The 21,403-nt window shown below is 37.8% G+C and overlaps 1 long non-coding RNA gene across 2 annotated transcripts in view; it reads right to left on the reverse strand.

The window, feature by feature from the left end:
* Window positions 1-1,965: 1,965 nt before the first annotated feature.
* The window catches only part of LOC306988609, a 36,655-nt gene continuing 17,217 nt past the window's right edge, over window positions 1,966-21,403 (reverse strand). The window contains exons 5-6 of one of the 2 annotated variants that reach the window (XR_013795453.1): window positions 16,580-16,750; window positions 1,966-5,497 (exon numbers count right to left, since the gene is read on the reverse strand). This is a non-coding gene — a long non-coding RNA (uncharacterized lncRNA). Of the gene's footprint in view, window positions 5,498-16,575; window positions 16,751-21,403 lie in introns of both variants that reach the window. The other variant, XR_013795454.1, reaches the window with a different exon arrangement.

A 21,403-nucleotide genomic window follows, 5' to 3' on the forward strand; every position in this document is an offset into this window, starting at 1 on the left:
CTTAAATCTGTCAGCATCTAATTTCAGCCATCAGACCCCAATTAAACCCTTTGCCAAAACATTTACTGCATACGGCACAAGCACCTGCTTGATTATTAATATGTCCAGTTGTATATCAGAGGATGTGTGTCTGAGGAATTCATTCCCTGTGGACTTCAGGAGCAGACAGGTGCTTCACAGCTGCAACAATGGAATTCCAACAGCTCTGACAAAAGAACTTATTTAGATCACAGACGAATGGAATCGCTGCTTTTAGTTCTGACCTACTCAGCTTAAAATTTACACCCCATGATTCCCATGTAGCAATAAAGGAATCCCATTGTTTTCTGCCGTAAGAGATTTGAATAGTCCTTTCTTAGGGACCAAGCTCTTGGCCGTTTTCCCAAACCCATTGTTGTGTGTCTTCATGTCATCTTGGATTTCAATTTGGAGTTAGTCATGTTAAAGAAAGAAAAAAAGCAGCATTTGACTAAGAAATAAATGAAATATTCCATTAATTTCAATAAACCTCTAGTGATGGGACCTGAAACTGCATCCAGAGCTCAAGTGTGGCTGAACGTGACGGGTGTGAGGCTTGAATCCATTACGACAACTTTCCTGCTGTTGACGCTTGTTTGCTGGCAGTCAACACTGAAGTGTTTTGGCAGTCTGATGGTCTCAGGTTGCACTTATTTTCTGTGTGAGGTCTACAGATGGTTTTGAAACGTTGCCCGAATCCTCCCCCGTTGAAAAGCAGCGATATTATTCCGTCGAAGCGCAATTCATCCCATTCCTTACGTCTGGAGATGTTGCATCAGTGTCTCTTGGGGATTGACTAGCTTTGCAAACCTCATTGCAAAAGATTTAATTAGAAGGATTTAGTCAACCTCAAGCGATGGAGTTGAATTTTCCTATATTGTTTATGGAAAACAATTGTCTTGACATGTTTGATTCATCCAAGTGATGTACACACGATTGTATTATTGTTTCATGTTACGCAAGTAAAGCAATGCGATGAATTTGAGCAATTAGTTGTGGTTTAAAATTTTAATGTACGAGTTAAACCAAATGATGTTTTACTCAATGCGGCTATGCTTATAGTCCAAGTGCCTTTGTTATATAGCTATTGATGCATATACAGATCTTTTCGACTAATATCTTTCTCAAATCCTGCGGATGATTTACATGTCTGCTATCATTTCCTTGGAGATCAGGGATCATTTTTAAGAGCAAAAATTATCTGGTTTTGATATAATGGATTTATGTTGTGTAAGTGTATAAGGCATAAAATATTACATTATAAACATTCAATTAAATAACATTAAAATAAAATATAATTATAAAGATGTAAATAAAAAAAATAAAAAATTTACATTTAAATCATAATTTTTTTTTATTAAATGTTACAATTTAATAACATTTTTATTTATTTAATGTTTTATCAAACTAAAACGGAAAGCATAAATGTACACTGTAACACTGTAAAATAAAGTGTTACCATTTTATTTTATTTTTGAGTTGAACATTTATTTGTGAGCCAGATTTAAAGATAAACCGTTGGGGGCAGTATGACAAAATTGAAAGGGATAGTTCACCCCAAAATTAAATTTTGTCATCATTTACTCGCCCTCAAGTTGTTCCAAACGCAAAAGTTATTTTGAAAAGAATGTTGGTATCCAGACAGTTGATCGCTCGTGAACTGTCAACTATGTGATTACCAACATTCTTCAAAATGTCGTCTTTTGTGTTCAACAGAAGAAAGAAACTTAATACAGGGTTGGAACAACTTTAGGGTGAGTAAATGATGGCAGAACTTTCATTTTTGAGTGAACTATTGGGTGAGCTCTATTGTGCCGTATACTATAATTATGCCATACTTCACTCTATAAACAACAGTGAAGTATGGCATAATTATATAGTATACGACACAATAGAGCTCACCCAATAGTACACTCAAAAATGAAAGTTCTGCCATCATTTACTCACACTAAAGTTGTTCCAACCCTGTATCAAGTTTTATCTGACATTGTATAGGCGTTATGTAGCCCTGCCACTTTTCAGCACTGCGCTCATTGTGTTTTGTCTTCCAGTTTGTATCTCTACAGCATGAAGGTATGATCGTACAGATTTATGAATGAACCTCTTGTTTTTAAATCTTCTAGGTATACTGACATTTGTTATGACATCCGCTTCAAACATTATAATGTCCATGGTAACTTCCGTTAACTCTACAATAAGTAAATCCGATTCACTAGCTAATTCTTCGACAGCGATGCCATAGAAATATACAGAGCTACCGCAAAATTAGAAATTCAAAGACAAAAATCGAAAGATCGATGCGTGCTTGTTTCTCTGGCGCGTACGGTCTATAGCATTCAAACAACGTTTTTAAGCATAGAGTAATTAACCTCAGCAAATTCCTTATTTGGCTGATAAATTTCAATGTCAACTTCGAATTCTTTACTATTTCCGTTCAGCTTCCCACAGCTGTGGGATGGCGTGTCTAGTCCTGACTCATCTTTTGACGAGACTCTGATTTCCTGGCTTGCATGGCTTACAGGAACTTCGGTCTCTGCTCAGTCCATAGTAAGTGGCGGCCATTTCCTCCCATCTACAGCTTGGCCTCGGGGTCTTGGAGAGCCAATGGGCCGTCACCACAGGATATGTGCAATCAGCTGATAGGGGAACCATCAGAAGGTCTGGGCATGGAGGATAGATGGCACATCTGTCCCTGGCACCCTCAAACCCAAACAAATGTCACCGGAAATGAACACTGACGACAGTCGTTGAGTTGGATCATGCGAAGGGAAAATGAAAGTTTTACAGCAGCTCATGTAGCAGTTCAAGGTGAGCCATTGAGTTATTTTTATCTACATTTCCATGTTGAAAGGAAAAAACTCAAGACAGCACTTGTGGCATTAATGTTGATTACCACAAAAATGAATTTCCACTTTTTCTTAACTGGTTTACAGTGAGACACTTACAATGGCACTTAAACATCAAACAACTCACTGATTCAATAGTGTAACCACAAAATGTAAGCAATATGAGTGTTACAATTATTTTATTGTTAAAAATGTATTACTTGCTAACCTTTTCTGTGTGAATTTATATCCAGTTTTAAAATTTAGTCAGCATGACGACACTGTAAACCCCAAAACACTTGTAAACATTTTGATGTAAACGGCTTTACAGTTCAAGCGAATGCTGTCAACTGAGATTAACTTGTATTGAACCTGAAATATTCCTTTAAATGACAATTATTTGCACATTCATATGTAATTTTACAAGAAACATTTTACAAGAAACCGTCATTGGTACAGTTTCTTTGTAATTATTTGTGAAATTTACTAGCGATTTTGAGTTGAAGTAAATCCTACAGCAATTTTTTTTTTCAGTGAGCATGCTATTAATTACCATCATGAAACATATAGCACACATTTCCCCTTCAGCTACTTTCTTATAATCTCGGGTGCTTTGGTCGGATGGGAAAACAAGCTTGTTTCATGGTTGCCACGGAGAGAGGGGCCCAAACAGAGGAGATGTGATTCGATACACGTTTATTTTCTCCCTCCTCAACAGGGGCGCGCTTTCGAGCGGACGTCTTGCGAAGGACAGGCGTGTCCGTGACTCTCTTCCAGGGTATTTTCCAGCCGCCATGTTAACTTGGCCTGACGACAGCAGAGTCGACAGCAAATGAATTTAGAGCTTGTTATGGGCCAGCAATAATCACTGGCATGTTCGGATTTCTGTCTCTCGAACCGCAGAGAAAACACTCCGGCTGATCAAGAAAGAAAACAGGGAGAGGATTCCCGCCTGACGGACGTCAGCGATGGCGTAACCTTGGCGCGCGTCTTTGTGCATGCGGAGTGTCGTCAGGATGACTGAGGCTCATTTGGAGACGCTCCAGGCCTGGCCCAGAGCTCCAAACTGGTGTACAAGTTGGTGGAGAACGCGGGAATGTGTTTGGATGGTGACCACACCGGAGGGTTGCCAAAGTCCACCTGCAGGTTGTCCTCGTGGTCTTTAGGGCGCAGCGGGACAATAGGCCGCCCCCCGTCAGCGAGAAACCGCTGATCTAGTCCAATGGGGGTCACCACAGTCAGCCGAATGCCGTAATGAAGCCCATATGTGCACGCCACAAGCATCTTGATCAAATTGGCAGCAATCCCTATATTCTTTCTCTCTTGCTTTCTCTTTTTCCCCCTTTCTGTCAGGCTGCTGAGAGCAATTATCTTTCCCCCACCTTTCCAATGCAGCGAGAGTCCTCTCAGAAAAGACATCACTTCCTGTCTCATCTCACAGAGGTCTTAGGGGCCGTTTAAACAACACCGTTTTCAACTAAAAACGGGAAACTTTTTATGCATTTACCGTACACGACAACTGCATTTTTGGGCCTGAAAACACAAACTTTTGAAATCAAGTTTCAAAGTGCAATTTTTTGCAAATATACCGTTAACATCTCCATTACCAAAAAGCGAATTTGTGAAAACCGTGACATCATGCGCATGTGTATTAAGTGTTCAGTCTATAGTTTCTTTACAAAGTGACACAGCCAACTACTGGCCTGGCATGAATAATACAGTGCTTTTAATCGTTTTCGCGGATCAGTGTGAACGGGGATCGTTTTGACAACGTTATCGTCTGTGTGCAAAAAAGAAAATGATTTTTTTCTTCTGTTTTTAGTACATCGTTGTTGTGTAAACATAACAAGAGTCAATGACAAATAATAGTGTTCATTATAAAGAAAACTCTAAGAAACTTCTCAGAAATATGATTTTGAAAAACATTTAAATCATTTTCCAGGAAAGTGTTTTAAAAATGTAATGTAGTGTAACCAAGTAAAAAGGAACAACATATTAATCATTATTTTTGAAAATACATTTACTATATTATTTTAATACGTTAAGTTTTTTTTATTTTATTTTTAATGATCTCTCTATGATGTCACTTCCTGTTTTATGTTTTGCTTTGGGGTTTTTTCTGCATGTTTCTGCATCACATGGCTTTGATTTGCTGGACTTTGTGGAGAGAGAGAGATTTGGACATCTATTTTTTAAATGAATTACATGTATGTATTATTTAAACAAATAGATTTGGACAAATATAATTGTCATGTTTTTGTCCCATTATCCCAAAACATACGATAGGAACTGCAACTGGAACTTTTGTCATTTTCTATCCTAAGCAGATTTCCATAGCCTTCAATAGCTTCAAATCCCAATACAAACTCAACTCATTCACCTCAAACCTGAAGATGTGAAGTTTCAACTCTGTAAACAGAATCCGTGTGCTTGTATAAAAGTGCCCAAAAGTCAACAATGAAACTCATTGTGAATGTTTCTCCAACTCCACGTACGACCAACCCAAGTAAGTCAGCAAAGCTAGTTCGTTCTGTAATTGACGTTAACTAACCTCGTCTCTTACCAGGCTCTCTTCCAGGAATACAATCATAAGTCCTGCCGGAGGAATCGCTCCTTTTCTTTCACTGGAATGTATCGTTCCTTGAATATGGGTCCTGGGGGAGTAATGGAAAAATATGGGCATATTTCAATAAACAATTGCAGCAGATGCCGAGCACTGGCCAACTTTATTCCAGCCCCTTGTTTCATGGATGACGTGAGACATTAATAAAAAACAGAAAGACTTGACGAGCCACCATTCAGAATTGTTTTCAGGTGGTCTGTTTGGGCACTTAACCTTTTAATGTTATTGTACTGTTCTGTCCGTTGCTCGGCAATTGCTATCGCTATACAAGACAGTGAAATCCCCTCACTAGTTCCGCAATAAAACTTGCTATGACTTAAGTGACGTGATGCGCTTGATATTGTTTTAGAAGCTATCGTAAAAAAAAATCACATCATTTTTGTGCGCGAGAGTATCTTTTTCAACCGGACTCCTAAAAGAAATTCAAGACCTTTTTTCCCATGTGTGATGACAAGAGCTTTGCATCTTCGGAAAAAGTGTGGCTTGCCAAATATGTGGATATGTTTCTTAATACCCCTTTTAATATAATCCCTGTTGGCTGCCTGTTTGCTTTAGTTGGATTACAGTAAATGAGCTTCAGAATGCTATCAGGTAATAACAAGCTTTAACATCTAATAAGCACCTCATGGAGAGCCTTGGCTCACTGTTCATGCGGGCCAATTATTAATGATTTCATATCATAACATCTTATTACATTTCAGAGAGGTCACAATGCCATGATCTAAGAGGTCATGCTATAAATGCTCATTTTAAAATGGTTGGTTAATGGGACACCATCATTTTGTGTAGAAAACATCTTGTTAATTAATAAAATGCTCAAAAATATTTCTCAAATATATTTCAGTTTTTTTTTTCTTACAAATATTACATGATATATAAAATGTAATTTGAGAAATATATACACTACCATTCAAAGGTTTGGATTCTGTAAGATTTTTGTTTGTTTATAAGTCCCTTGAGGCTCCAAGTCTGCATTTATTTGATAAAAAATACAGTAAAACAGCAATGTTGTAAAATATTAAGAGATGCAAATCTATCCATCCGTTTATCTAACTATCCATCCATCCATCAATCCACCCACCTACCTACACGTTTGTCCATCTGTCCATCCATTCACCCACCTACTCGTTTTTCCATCCATCTACCTATCCACCTACATATTTTCCATCCATTTATCGAAGCATCCATCTACCCATTTGTTCATCCATCCATCATCCACCTACCCATTTGTCCATCCATACAACCATACATTCATCCACCTACTTATTCATCCATCCATCATCCATCCATCCATCCATCCATCCATCCATCCACTCATTTGTCCATCCATCCACTCATTTGTCCATCCATCCATGCATTTGTCCATCCATTCATCCACGCATTTGTCCAGCCATCCATCCACTCATTTGTCTATCCATCCATCCATCCATCCATCCATCCACCCATCCATCTATCCACTAATTTGTCCATCCATCCATCCACTCATTTTCCATCCAGCCATCCACTCATTTGTCTGTCCATCTATCCATTCATCCACTCATTTGTCCATCCATCCATCCACTCATTTGTCCATCCATCCATCCACTCATTTGTCCATCCATCCATCCACTCATTTGTCCATCCATCCATCCACTCATTTGTCCATCCATCCATCCACTCATTTGTCCATCCATCCATCCACTCATTTGTCCATCCATCCATCCACTCATTTGTCCGTCCATCCATCCATCCACTCATTTGTCCATCCATCCACTCATTTGTCCATCCATCCACTCATTTGTCCATCCATCCACTCATTTGTCCAGCCATCCACTCATTTGTCCAGCCATCCACTCATTTGTCCAGCCATCCACTCATTTGTCCACCCATCCACTCATTTTTCCAGCCATCCACTCATTTGTCCATCCATCTGTCCAAGTGTCCATCCATCCATCCACTCATTTGTCCATCCATCCACTCATTTGTCCATCCATCCGTCCACTCATCCATCTGTCCGTCCACTCATTTGTCCATCCATCCACTCATTTGTCCATCCATCCATCCATCCACTCACTCACTCGTCCGTCCGTCCATCCATCCTGGATAAGCCTAAAAGCTATAAAAAGCAACATTAAGCTGTACTAATTATATTCAAATAAATGTACTGGTTAAATTTAGTTGGATTAAGCAAATGTATTCATATATATATACACATTGTGTGTGTGGGTTGTGATGTGATTTGCATCTCAGATGTGTGTTTTTATAAGCCACAAGATGCTAATAAGGCGTGGCAGTGGTTCAGGATGTGGGCTTACAGCTCAAAGATGGTAAATTCAAACCCAGGTAGAAATGACTCATAAACAAGAGAACTACAGAGATTTAACACGATTTTTAGCTATTTAACATCATGTGCTCCTCTGAGACTCGCCTCTCTCGTTCTCGTGTCGCTAACTTTTCTTCTCCACAAAGTATACATGTGAACCTGCCTTGGAATTTGGCCAAAATCAGGTACCTTTTTAGCATAATTATTTTGGCTCCATAAGCAGCATATAATTAGCTTTTACATTTGTTTGACTTGCTGTCTGTTATTCCACCATCTTTACCTGCTACCAGACTGTTAAATTTCAGCAATTGAGTCTTGATTCTCTTTTTTTGGGGGTGGGGGAACAAAACACATGTACTGTAACAATGATACCTTAAAATACTGAAAAAGTGTAACCTTTTTCAAATAAAGACCCAGTAACGTTCTTGTTGGATCCAAGGCTCCATGTTTTTCTCATTTCCATGGCAACATCACAAAGCATCTCAAATGAGGTACAACAGGATGGGCATATGCACTCCATTTTAAAGTTTACCACAAAGTAAACATACAGTAATCTTCATTGTACAGCCCTAGCAGGTGTGGCGGCATTTGTTGCTAATGCGTCTCAATGCAGGTAAGCCTGACACTGTAGCGAATGCAGTGAGAACGTTTAGCGTGACAGCTGCCCGTTTCCTCAAACAGTTCAATATGCTAGCGGCTGTATGATCTTTAGCATGTTATGATGATGAAAACATATCCTCTCTGTGCATTTTAGCAAACAGATGTGAGACAGGACCTGCTTGGAGGAGTGCACTGCATTTACAGCTCTGAGAGAAGAACGGTGCCAAAATCTGCATTCGGCATGAGGTTCTTGTGAGTCTTTGCGTGCAAGTGCTTGCATAGCTGTAGTTTATTCTGCTTTAGTCCTTTTTTTAAAAGTCCGGCACGAATGTATCTCAAATGTACTTTGTTCTGACACACTGATTTGATTTTCATTGCCTGCAAGTTGAGCATGCGAGCCATGCTGAAAAATAAAATTCCATGGTGTTGTTTAAGAAAGCAGATGGAAACAATGTCACATTTAAGTTTAATCTATATTTTTAAAACTAAAAATCGAGTAAAATCGAGGCAAAAACACTGTAATGCACAACTTGGAGTGACTTGTTGCTTTTATAAAATAACGACAACAGCCAGGAAATATATTTGAAAGTTCATCCACCTTCCTTTTGGGGCAATAATTATATTTTAAGAGCTTGAAGAATTAAGAAAATCATTTAATCAGCGTTGAAATTCAATATATATACTGCAAGTATCATCAGTCCAACGTACATGTGAACACAATCGCTGAGAAGAAATCCTAATAGGCCACTGCATATTTTTCAGCAAATCGGTGATGACTACTAATGTTATCACTTAATTAATATTCATGAACCTGGCTGATAAGGTTTATAATCACTTCATAATCACTTCTCAGATCGTTATGCATCAATAAATACATTTACGTTTAATCCAACCAAATTTAACTAGTACACATATTTTAATTTCGTTAGTACAGTTTGGATGAATAAATGGATGTAGAGGATAAACAGATGGATGGATGGATGGATGGATAAATGGATAAATGGATAGATAGAAGAATAAAGGGATGGAAGGATAAACAAATGGATTGATGGAAGGATAAACCGATGGATGGAAAGATAAACGAATGGATGGATAGATGGAAGGATAAACGGATGGATGGATAAATTAATGAATGGATGGAAGGATAAACGGATGGATGGATGGAAGGATAAATAAATGGATTGATGGAAGGACAAACAAATGGATGGATAGATGGAAGGATAAACGGATGAATGGATAAATGAATGAATGGATGGAAGGATAAACGGATGGATGGAAGGATAAACAAATGGATTGATGGAAGGATAAACCGATGGATGGAAGGATAAACGGATGAATGGATAAATGAATGAATGAATGGATGGAAGGATAAATGGATGGATGAATGGAAGGATAAACAAATGGATTGATGGAAGGATAAACCGATGGATGGAAGGATAAATGAATGGATGGATAAATGAATGGAAGGATAAAGGGATGGATGGATGGATGGATGGAAGGATAAACCGATGGATGGAAGGATAAACAAATGGATGGAAGGATAAACGAATGGATGGAAGGATAAACGAATGGATGGAAGGATAAACAAATGGATGGATAGATGGAAGGATAAACGAATACATGGATAAATGAATGAATGGATGGAAGGATAAAGGGATGGATGGATGGAAGGATAAACCGATGGATGGAAGGATAAACGAATGGATGGAAGGATAAATGAATGGATGGATAGATGGAAGGATAAACGGATGAATGGATAAATGAATGAATGGATGGAAGGATAAAGGGATGGATGGATGGAAGGATAAACCGATGGATGGAAGGATAAACGAATGGATGGAAGGATAAACAAATGGATGGATAGAGGGAAGGATAAACGAATACATGGATAAATTAATGAATGGATGGAAGGATAAACGGATGGATGGATGGAAGGATAAACAAATGGATTGATGGAAGGATAAACAAATGGATGGATAGATGGAAGGATAAACGGATGAATGGATAAATGGATAGATAGAAGAATAAAGGGATGGAAGGATAAACGAATGGATGGAAGGATAAACAAATGGATGGATAGAGGGAAGGATAAACGAATACATGGATAAATTATTGAATGGATGGGTGGATGGACGGAAGGATAAACGGATGGATGAATGGATAAATGAGTGAATGGATGGAAGGATAAATGGATAGATGGAAGGATAAAGGGATAGAAAGATAAACGGATGGATGGATAAACGGATGGATGGTTGGGAGCATGGATGGATGCAAGGATAATCGGATGGATGGTTGGAAGAATAAACAGATGGATAAACGGATGGATGGCTGGATGGATGGATGGAAGGATAAACAAAAGGATTGATGGATGGATAGATGGATGGATGGAATGATAAATTAATGGATGGATGGATGGATGGATGATGGAAGGATAAATTGATGGATGGATGGATGGATAAATGGATGAATGGATGGATAGATAGATAAACAAATAGATAGATGGAAAGAGAAACAGATGGGTGGAAGGATAAACAAATGGATGGAAGGATAAATGGAGGGATAGACGGATAAATGGATGGATTAACGGATGAATGGATGGATGGATAAACGGATGAATGGATGATGGATAAACGGTTGGATGGATGGATAAACAGATGGATGGAAGGATAAACGGATGAATGGCTGCATAAACAGATGGATGGAAGGATAAACGGATGGATGGATGGATGAACAGATGGATGGATGGAAGGATGGATAAACGGATAAACGAATGGATGGATGGCAGGATAAACAGATGGATGATGACAGGATAAACAGATGGATGATGACAGGATAAACAGATGGATGATGACAGGATAAACGGATGGATGATGACAGGATAAACGGGTGGATGGAAGGATGAACGGATGGAAAAACGGATGGATGGATGGCAGGATAAACAGATGGATGATGACAGGATAAACGGATGGATGAACAGATGGATGAACAGATGGATGGAAGGATGAACGGATTGATGGAAGGGTAAATGGATGGATGGATGAAAGCATAAACGGATGGATGGATGAACGTTTAGATAGATAGAAAGATAGTCAAACAAGATGTAAAATTGGATAATCTGTTTGATGTCACCTGTCAAGGTGTGAAGATGTGATGTTGAAAGATGTTATTGTTATTTACACGCTCGAGTTGCGCTCATTTTGGAAGAATCGCTGCATAAAAAGCTCCGCAGGCGTTGCCTTTTACATATCGCATTATTACCACTCAGTTACACTGCTGACAAGAGATTATTCAAAGTCGTGCGAATTAACACAAACCTTTCCATCACACGCCAAACCACCGAAGAGATGAAAGCCGAATGTTTATTTCGGAATCGATCCTTCAAAGCTCTCGCTGAAAGACTTTTCTCACGGTAACCAAGCGGAGCTCTATTGTTGCTGAAGAGCCAGCTTTTATTCCACTGAGTCACACACAGCTACTCACACAACAAACCTGTTGCTCTATTGACCCCTACACACACACACACACAAATCTCTGCTACTGCCAGCAACAGGGGGCCGCTGAGGTGTATTCAGGTGCGTCTGGGTCTTACTGAAGAGAATACATGGTAAAAGACACGTGGGACGAATGATTATGACTCCCACAATCCCCTGCAGAGCGCCTGTCTCAGGTGTGTGTTTGGGGATAAACAAACACACTCTTTGTTTCCCAGCAAATGTTTATTTGGCTAAATCAAAGTCTGGACCTGCATGACAATGCTAGTATCGGTAGAGCGCTCATATTCTCAATTCGGCTGCAACAAAAGCAAAACAAAACAAATAATAACATGAATTTAAATAGAGACTTTTAGATTTCGAAATGCTAATGATTTCTTTTTACTCTTTTTTTCACTGCATGCAATCGATTTAAATAACCAAATTGAAGTTAATTTGTGTTATTTGTATAGTTCACCTTATTTTCATCCCATTTTTAATTTATAACTAGGTTTTTTCTTCTTCTTTAAATTAGGTTTGTACAATAATGCTGGAAACTAACAAATCTGCTATTTTATTTATTTCTAATTAGTTTGTTGTTGAAAATTCTGAATTACATTATTTTCTTCATTTTTATTAACGTTTATATTGTAGTGTAATCGACTGTAGAAGCCTCTTTCTTTAAAGCAATGGCTGATGTCACAGTAACGTTATTTTTTTTCTTTTTATCAACATTAAAAAACTTTTTTTTGTCTAAACCTTTAAACCTTTGTCTAAATCTATTTTTTTTATCTATTAATTTATAATTTTTTTCTGAACAGTCTCAATTGTAAAAATGTTTAATCAACATTTATTTTTTAGTGTAATCGAGAAGTCTCATTCCATTTAAGATATTCCATATAAGTCTTAATTACATTATTTTATACTTTTTTTAATTAATATTTTTATTTTGTGTAATCTAGAAGCCTTTTTCTCTAAAGTTATCGCTAAATCTGTTATTTTATTTATTCATATATATTTTTTAAAACTACGTTATTTTTATTATTCCTTGTTTATTTTTTAACAGAAGTTTTCTTCTCTAAAGCAACCACTGAATCTGTTATTTTATTTATTTTTTGCTGAACAGTCTCAATAATTAATGTTTATGACCCTCTTATAAGTTTCTATGCTGAAAATGCTCACATTATTTTTTATAAAAAATTATCTCTATTAATATTTTTGTTGTGGTCGAGACACCTATTATTTAATTTATTATGTTTGTATGCTTAAAACTTCGATTACATTATTATGAAAAAGTTTTTTGTGTCATTTTGTATATTTATTTATTTTGTATATTAACATTTATTTTATTTTTTTAGTGTAACTGAGAGGCTTCAGTTCTTACTCCAAAGCAATTGCTAAATCACTGCGATGGCTGAAAATAACCCAGAACACCTTTGATTAAATCGTTTGGACCACCATCGTCTCTGATTCATCTCCAGAGTCATCCGCCGGCCTATAAATCTCCCCGAACCCCTTCATATGTTCCCGATGTATTAAGCAGTTACTGTTAACCTTTGCAAAATGAATGGTTTCAATGTTTCAGTGTGATTTACTCCTTTGTGATGCAATGTTTTGCAATTGTGAAAGGTTAAAAACTTCGCAAATCATGTACAAGGTAACTGCTCATTGGGGACTGCCTCGTCCTAAAAAAATACTGGTGTGATAAAGACGGTTGGCAAGGCAAGGTGAGTTATATCAGCATTTATCCTGCGCAAGCGTTGCACAAAGCTCACGTTTAGAAGGAACGGCCTGCTGTTTCTTGGCTCGGAGGAGTTTAAAGTACTTCTCGATCTCCAAATAAGATCGAAAGGCTTCACCTAACATCTGTAAAAACCGACACATGAAGAATTACCCGCAGTTAAACAGCCAGCCTTTTCATCTCTGCTCCTGACCTGCTTTAACCCGTTTTTTTCAAAGCCCAAAGTACGCAGGCCAAGCTTTTCATTTCTTGCCTCATGACGGCCCTCAACTCGCGCCTGTGACGTCAGCTAGCCTTTTCATTTTAGCCTAGCGCAGCACGGCCTAAATGCACCGACAGCAGCGCTCGTATGTGATTTTCCTTCAAATTGCAGACTCCGTCAACTCTTCAATGGCGAGTTACTAACCTAAAATGACATGCTTGTCTCAAATAGTGTAATTAGATGATTGGGGGGTTTGCGTGTGGTGTTTAATGTGTGGCCTGCGAGTGTGACAGGATAGAGGGGGACGCTGGGGGGTTTGTGGTCGGCTGATGTTGACATGTGGCGCTCCAGCGTAGAGATCGACCATCTGCCGAGGCCTGCCGGAGCGAGAGCACTCGTGTCGAATCCCTGATTCACTCCCACATGTCTTGCTCAACAGCGACCTTAAGCCCCGCTGGGATGAGTCGCTCTGGAAGGAATGCAGGTACGGCACCTTCGTCTAGACGCCAGGTTCTGCTGATCCCACGTCTGCTGCTTTCCCAGATCTCCTGCTAGGCTTCCATTCCCGGGTCAGCTCGATCCTCCAGGGGCTCGCAGACAGGTGTAGCTATTACAGCCTCTAGCTAAGATTGGGACCCACTAGCAGACCTCGGTAAACATTCAAGAGGGGGTGCAAAATATCTTTCAAATAATGTTAAACTGAATTTCATCATTTTTCATTATTTTAGATTAGCATGTGCAGCATATAAGAAGATATTTAGAAGAATATCGATAACCAGACAGTTAATGGGCCCCATTGACTTCCACAACATGGAAAAAAATGGGGTCCATCAACTGTTTGGTTACCGACAATCTTCAAAATATCTTCTTTTGTGTTCAAGAGAAGAAAGAAATTCATTTTCTTTTGGAATTTTCAAATTCGTTTGGAACCGAATTTTCATTTTTGGCTTAACTATCCCTTTAAGTTATGAAGTTTTGTAACGATGTTGCATTAATCACGATCAATTATTTTTCAATTACACGACACAATTATTTTATACGTTAATAAAAAAAGTTAGTCATTTCCGGCAAACGTACAAGAGGAGAAATCACGCGTAGCGGGGCCATCAAATATTGGCGCTACAAAGTTTGAACTGCGTAACTAAAAGTGTGTTCACGCCATGTCGTAATTATTGTAATTACGAGATTTCAACTTTTATAAAGTGTTCACGTCCTCGTAGATCTTGTAATTACAACTTGTAAACTTGGAATTTTCAGAGAGCTCCTACTTGTACCATGTGACTGCTGTACCACCTGACGTTATAGATTAATTTAGGCGTTGATTGTTTCCATTGAAACGAGTAATTGAACATCTCAGAGTAGAACACCACGTGTTGTCATCTTGAAATTATGCGCTGTCAGAATTGACCCCCTATACCCTCATTCACTATTCCCTACATTAGTCTACTAATGTAGTTCACTTGAGGGTGAGAATGAAAATGAGTGAGTGATTGGAACACTGAGTGCGCCGAAAGGGTTTTGCGTAGTTTGTGCTTGCGGTTTAGTAATTATTTGAAACTGGCAGCTCCAGCAGTAAAATGAAAATTTTCATCTTGAACTCTGTCACGGAAACCTTAATTAAACAATTTAATAATCAATTAAAAAGGAATCTATACCAATATGATATTACGCTGTAGCCACATTGGACCAGCGGTTTGGAAATTGGATGGATGGTTTAACTGCGGCAACTTCTTCTGGTCAGACGCGGGTATTCATTCGGCGTGCGACTCTCACAGTGCATTATGGGTATTCTCTAGCCGTTGAGCGTACATCGGTTGTACACTCGTTATTGTGGTGCATTGTGGGATTGAATGAGTGCACTCGATAACGTCCACTATGGTTTCGGACACCACTACAAAAGGCTGTCCCCTCAAATAGTGTCCTATTTAAGGCTATGGGGGCGATTTCGATTTACGACATCAGCAAAAATGTACTAATTCATCACTGCCTAATGGGTTAGTATCGGATTTACAGTGGAACCGTGAAGCACTGTAGTTTGATACTTTCATGACAGTCTTTGACGTAAATTACCTTTGCATATAGTTTCATTTTCAAATCGGAAATGTTCTGAGTTGGTACTCTTCACTGAAAGCTGATATCTGCTACACGCTTTTGATTCGAGGCATTTGAATAAAAATACTTCACGCATCGCATGTTGATTTATGACGAGCTAACATGCCTGGAGTAATTCCAGACCAGGTGTTTGACGTAACGAGGCGTTCTGAGGGTTAATAGCATGACAAAAGTCAACAGGATGACAAAACAAGCGAAATGGTATGAATATTTGTAAGTGTATGTTTTGGTCGGTGGCCCATGTGATTTATGCACACTTTCACTGGAAGAACCAGAACAAGAACAAACAAACGTAACAGTTTCTCGTGGGAATCTTCCAACACGGCGGCCGTACGTTCTGGTCTGTCCTCTCAGTTGAAAATTGCACTAATACAGTTATTGGTTTGTGCTGAGGGAATAATATTATTTTTTTGGCTCAATAAAAATCAGTTTGTTATTTCAGTGATGTAAGGTGAGGTCTTTTCGGTAAGATTATGTCCCGTTCGTCGTAGAGCGTTCCTTTGAAGCGCGCAATTTTCTGAGGGAAAATCAAACACGCACGGAATGCTTCTCGCCGGGCCGTGTTATTTTTTCGATGTTTTTAGCGAGAGCTCATGTGTAGATCAAACTGGAGCTAATTCGCAGCTTCAGATCGTAGCAGAATTTGGAAAAACAAACAGAACGTATTCAGGCCCCCTCGTACCTACTGTTATATTCCTGGTAGCAGGTCAAATGCCCACTGAGAGCCGCTGGATGCTGAGGGCTTCGTGTTGTTGCTGTAACTGTAGAAGTAACAGGCCTCCGACATACAGGTGCAAGATGTGTCCATCTTCAACATGCATTTATTTTCGGCAGCCTGTACCCAGTCGTCCTGGTATCTGGAGAGAATCAAACGCAGATCGCAGCTATTACAGGAAAGACGGAAAACATGCTAACTGGATTACTCAATGTCAACATGATTTTATCTTTTTTGATGTCTGAGATTGATTATGGTGCATAAAAAGAAGACGGCATTCCAAGCTTACGCTCAGACATCTGGTAAACAAAACATGCAAAACTAATCCGAGACAAAGCTCCACGGGGAACGTCAATTTGCAATTTTTGAGCGTTTGCCTTTCTCTGATTTTCACCCAGCTGTGTGTATGAACTTCATTATTAACTGTGTTACCAACCAGAAAAACATGATTTCTTCATGACTATGGGCCTTCTCTCTTGCTCACGATACTTACTGGACTTCTCTGTTATGTTGAGAAAATATGAAAATTAGTCAATTTATACAATAATATTATTGAGCACTGGTATATATTCTGTTTTATTTAATATTTAAATATTTATTATATTTAGTCCATATTACTTATACATGCATATATATATATATATATATATCTTAGAATTTATATTTATGTATTAATATTTGTATTGTAATATTCATAGTTTTATGAATTAGATTATATTTGAAAAAATGTCTATAAATAGATTATATTTAAATAGAGTATATATATATATATATATATATATATATATTACATATCTCACATTCACACACTTATGCATGTTAAATGAAAGTATATTTATATATGCATATATAAAGAATGTTAAATATAATATATACTTAACATTATAATATATAATAAACATTTAAAAATATGTTAAAAGGTATATGCACACACATATGTATTTATTCATATTAAATTACATTTATACAATTTATATTCATTAATGTTAATGTTTGCAAAGTCATTTCTTTACATAGATTTCTATATTATAAATATATTTATTATTTATAGTTTAACTACACCTCAAAAAGCTGAAAATTTGAATGCACCTCTAGAAAGATTTGCTAGCAATACCGTTGCATTTTTTGCATTTTCTGTGCATTTTTCAGATTCGTCATTCCAAGACAACCATCTCTGCAGAGAACCGTGAGAGTTTTGTGGTATTTTGTGCACCTTACAGCTTTGACAGCTGCTCGCCCAGAGGGAGGGAAAGACCTGCTTTCATCCATGGATGTTCACCTGACCCTTTTTGTAATGTAATAAAGCCCCGTAATGTTTACAGTATTGGTTTTGCTTCAGAGAATCCCAGAAATTTGTCTTCCAAGCAGGAGGTTGTACTTTTGACCTCATATAAGGTAATATGCTATGATCAGTTTCACATGTGCTCTTTTTCTTTCTCTCTCTCTGTCTGTTTGGGAACAGAATAATTGAAGAAATTGAGATTTTTTAAATTCAGAAACTATTAAAAACAGTCTGTTTGAGGCTGTATTTTCTAACAGGTGTTTTTCGTACCAATAACTCTGGTGCTATTTATAATGTATAACTATCTGGTTTATTTTGTCATTTCTGAGTTATACAGGACCAGAGGTTTTCCTAAAAGCTGTGCAAGCAAAACATATAGACCACAAGAGCAAACTTAACAGTTAACATTGGTTTGGCTCTTAAACCCGTGGTGTCTGTTAAATAGCTGAGGAGAGCCATTTCTCCCATTCTCATGATATTTTGGAACAGACGTTCCCTTAACGTTATCAGGATGTTTGACTTTCTTTAACACAGCAACTTGTTTGGATTAAAACAAGCCTCAGTTCTAATCTGTTTTGGTTGAGATTCGGCCTACATCACAGTTTATCACATCCAATCTCGAGCTCTCATTCAAATTGGGGGTTTAAAACAAATCGGGCCTAAGGGAAGAAGCTCTTGTTCTCAACTGTCCCAGTTTAGTGGGAAAACAGTGGGAAAATGTAAGCCGTTAATCCTTGCCAAGGGCTCATTTGTAGCTGGGATTCACCTGTTCCCGATCTAGTTGATAAAAATCTGGAATCCGGCTCACAGAAGCTCTAAAGGGGACATTTAACCCGAAAAAAGAAAATTATGTCTTCATTTACTGACCCTCATGCCAATACAGAAGACTGCTTTCACCTCAGGGTTAAACAAATAAGTTTAAAATAAGAAAAGTCATAATGTGAGTGCCATTTTATGTGATATAAAGTGGCAATTACAAGTAAAAGGTTTTACTTTAACTTGTTTACATACACTGTGTGTGTGTATACATATTATATTGATTAATATACATAAAAACACATATATATATATACAGTATATATAATTATTAAATTACAAATACATGTATACATAGAGAGAGTATGTTCAAATATGAATTTACATAAGTAAATATGCATTGAGAGATGTAAAGTCGCAATTACAAGATACAAAGTCAAAGTGTAAGATTATGAATGAATACTTTAGTCCATTTTGGACAAAAGCATTTGGAACAGCTTCAAAATATCTCCTTTTGTTTTCCACAGAAAATGGAAAGTCATTATGGGTTTGGAACGACATGAAGGCGAGTAAATGATGACACAATTTAAATTTTTGTGTGAAATAATCCTTTAACAGCCGAAGTTTGCTTTCATCTTGCTTTCGACAACACGACAGGTTTTCCAAGATGGACAGTGTTTCTACTCGATTGCAAAGTGTGTGGATAAAAGCTGCACCTTCAATGAACTGCACACTTTGTCTTTTGATTGTTCCCAGCCTCTTAAAACTTGTTTGACGAGAGAGTTAAGATTAGAACAGGAATTGGCACACGGCTGATGCGATTACCTGTCTCAGGTAAGAACTGTCTGTACGCAGATTCCACAATGCCCCGCGGCATCCGTGGCACGGCCTCGCATGATCTCCGCTTAAAACAAAAACTGTACGGAACAGGATGTCCTTGCTTTCTTTAGGCCGAATACATGAATGAGCATGTCAGACGTTATGCGAACAAGTTAATCTAGTTTTGTCCTGATCTTTTGTAGTCTGCATATTTGGATTTTGCATGCCAAACGTCCAATGCTACTTTGCTCTTTTATGTTAGCATTTAAAATTTAGGTTAAATTTTTTAAAAAAAGAGAATACTTATTACATTTCTGTAGTGGTTTAACAAACTTTTTGTGAAGTTGGAACGTTGTTCCGGATTATTCTGGCCTGTTTTTACCCCTGACCATATGTCAGACCAAATGTAATCACATTTATTGTAGTGCATCAGATGGGAAACAGTGTCTTCCCTTAGAATCCCATAAAGATTAATCATTAGTAGTTAGGTGGAAGCTACTATCACTGTGTTGTCTTAAATATTATCTCTAAATCTCCTAGTTGGCGTATAGCTTAAAGATAAGGCATGTTCCCTCCTTAGTCCAAGGATATTGATTAAACACTTAGTTTCTTTATTTGAACACTGAGTCACTTACGGCCAAGATAAATGGTTAAAGCAACAATGTCTATATGCACTGCAACATTTGACTTGAACATGAGATAGCAGTGTTTTGAAAGATTAATCGATTAGCAATCCCTAATGGCATTTTATAGAATCCTATCATAAGTGGCGCTTGCTAATGCGCTAATAGTGTTGTTGACACTTAGGCTGCTGAACTTTGTTGTGTAACTTACTGCGATCTGACTTACGATTTTCATGTGGATGATAAAACGGGTGAAAAAAAATACACTCGCACTGGAGTAAGCAATCGCTCAGAACACTCTAGCAAATATCGAGTGTGGCCTTAGCATAATAATGTGCTAAATACACTCAGAACTTCTTAGAAACCATCTAGCAATCACTCAGAACATGTTAGCAACATGCTAGCAGATATCAAGAACAGTCTTAGCATAATAATGTGCTAAAAAAACATTCTGAATTTCTTAACCACTTAGCGATTGTTCAGAACACCTTTGCACAACTCTAGCAAACAACAGAACACACTTAGCATGCTAAAAACTACACAGAATGTTCTAGAGCCACCACACAGAACACTAGCAAATATCAAGAATGCCCTTAGCATTATAATGTGCTAAAACTATTTTAATTTCTTAACCACCTAACAGTCGCTCAGAACATGCTAGCAACACTATATATCACAAACATAGTCTTAGCATAAATGATGTGCTAAAAACACTCAGAACCCCTAGCAAACATCAACTACACCTTTAGAACAGCAACATGCTAAAAACAAACACTCAAGTGGCGTCCCAAATCTCTTATTTATGCACTATCCTTTGCCTTTTTGTAGAATAAATAGTGCGATTAGAGCATTCTGACTGGAAATTCCTACAAGAAAGTGCACTTCATTAACCCGAAAATGTGTGGAATGTTGAACACTTCATGCACTTTCTTTATGAGCGGGAGAGGCTATCATAATATTTAGTTGGATGACAAAATAGCCTTATAACATTCATCCACTAGATGGTTGAGTACATAGTACATAGTATAAGTGCATAGTGTATAGTGCGTTATTTGAGACACAACTTGAGAACGCACTAACATTGTGGCGGGAGTTTTGCACATGCAGGCAACCACTTATTTTCTTTTGAAAATGTAAAAGTTTTTTTTTAAATATTTGGTGGGTTTTTTATTTTAAAATTTTAATTATGGTTATATTCTACATTGTGTGTGTGTGATATTTATAGGGATGCCGAGAGGGTGCATTTCAATTAGCATGTCATTTCAATCTTTTGACAGAAGTTAAATGTATGCCTTCCATATGATGTGCTACCATT

The sequence above is a fragment of the Phoxinus phoxinus genome (genome assembly GCF_949152265.1).
Source record: "Phoxinus phoxinus genome assembly, chromosome: 20".
NCBI lineage: Eukaryota > Metazoa > Chordata > Actinopteri > Cypriniformes > Leuciscidae > Phoxinus > Phoxinus phoxinus.